Below are 1,787 nucleotides of genomic sequence, written 5' to 3' on the forward strand. Positions count from 1 at the left end.
TTATATATATCAAATGCATGTGTGATAATAATCTTTTACACAGTCAAATCACATAAATGATATTGATTAATAAGCTTCTTTAAAGTGTGAAATTTTGTACTTTGGAAAATAAGATAACCTACGGACTACAACATGTCAATATAATTTGACGGTATGAAAGATTATTATAATACAATATAAGATTATTTACTAAAACTAGTAAGTATTAATTGGTGATAAAGTCAAAAATAATTTTAAAAAAAAATGATTTTTTTACTATATATAACTATTATTATTTTAAATAGTTTTTAGACATGATTTGACACTCAAATAATTAGGAATTGTCACATAATTTTACTGTGTTGTGTCTGATTATTGGCTGATTAGATTCAAAGAACATTGCCAACTTTTTAAGGAATTTATTAAATGGAATCTAATATGAATTTTGTGTACTTACAATTTTTTTTTCTAAAAATAGATTATTACAACTATCTAATGTTTTGTACATTATTGGTTTAAAATTTAATATTGTAACCTTTGCAACAAAAAAAAAAAAAAAAGGTGGCAGTAATATTTTTAGCTTAGATTTTTTTTTTCTTTATTTGGTGTCCGACTAATCTGAATATGTGCCGCATAAGATCCATTTAAAGTTGAAGCGTCTCTAACTGAAATTTTTCAATCCTTGGGCTCGAATTCGAGATATTTGATCAAGGGCGAAGAGATCTTATTCATCACGGGACAATTCTTGATGGTTAATTTAGATTCATTTTATTTGGAATTTTAATTTTAAAATGTATCATTAATTATATAAACACTCCTAATCTATTTAGTTATACCTAACAAACAAGTGTTTGGTACATTGTTGGATAAAGTTTTAAAATTAGATTTTGTGTACTTACAACTTTTCCAAAATGGAATATTTACTGCTATCTAATGTTTGGTACATTCTTGATTTGACATTGTAGTATATAAAATTGTTTGAGTTTAAAAATAATAGTGGTAATCTTTTTAAAAATTAATGATCATCTTTGTTAGGAAATTCTTAAATTGGATATTAAAGTATTAAATTTTGTGAACTTGTAAGTTTGCCAAAAAAAAAAAATTGATTTTTAATGCTATCTAATGATTGCTACAATTGTACTTAGTTGGATTTTAAAATTTAAAATTGTGACATTAATTATAAATCACTCTTAATGATTTATTTAGTTAAATCTAACAAGTGGTAATATTAAAAGCTCACTTCTCTATTCCAAAAAAGAATAATCAAATTTGGAATACGAAGATTAAATATCTAATTTTGTATATCAATTTAAATATATAAAATATTAAAATTTATTGTACTATCTTTAGAAAATAAAAATTATATTTAATATAATCTTCTATTTAAATACGACTCTTTTCTTAATGAAGCCAAAAGTACATATGTAAATTTGGTCTTATTCTCAAGTACAAAGACAAATTTTCTTTTAAGATATAACTTTTATTTATTTATTTTTTCATCACATATAACTTTTTATGTAAAAATGTTGAGATGACTTATTTTAGCTGTTTTCTGAATTAATTAAGTTTTAACTCTAGATTAAAAAGTTCAAATTAAATATTAAACTAAACTTCTTAAGTGTATACTAAAAACATTACATACTCTATTAGATGACTAATTAAGCTCAGCTCGAACTACATATATGGTAACTATAACATATCTACATCGAGTATTTTAGTGTCCCAAACTTGGTGGGTCCATCCAAAGCGGCATGGTGACCAATACTCAGCGCATCCTCATGATTGACATTACTTTTTGACATTTCAGA

Source organism: Capsicum annuum, chromosome 9 (genome assembly GCF_002878395.1).
Source record: "Capsicum annuum cultivar UCD-10X-F1 chromosome 9, UCD10Xv1.1, whole genome shotgun sequence".
In the NCBI taxonomy this organism is placed as follows: Eukaryota; Viridiplantae; Streptophyta; class Magnoliopsida; order Solanales; family Solanaceae; genus Capsicum; species Capsicum annuum.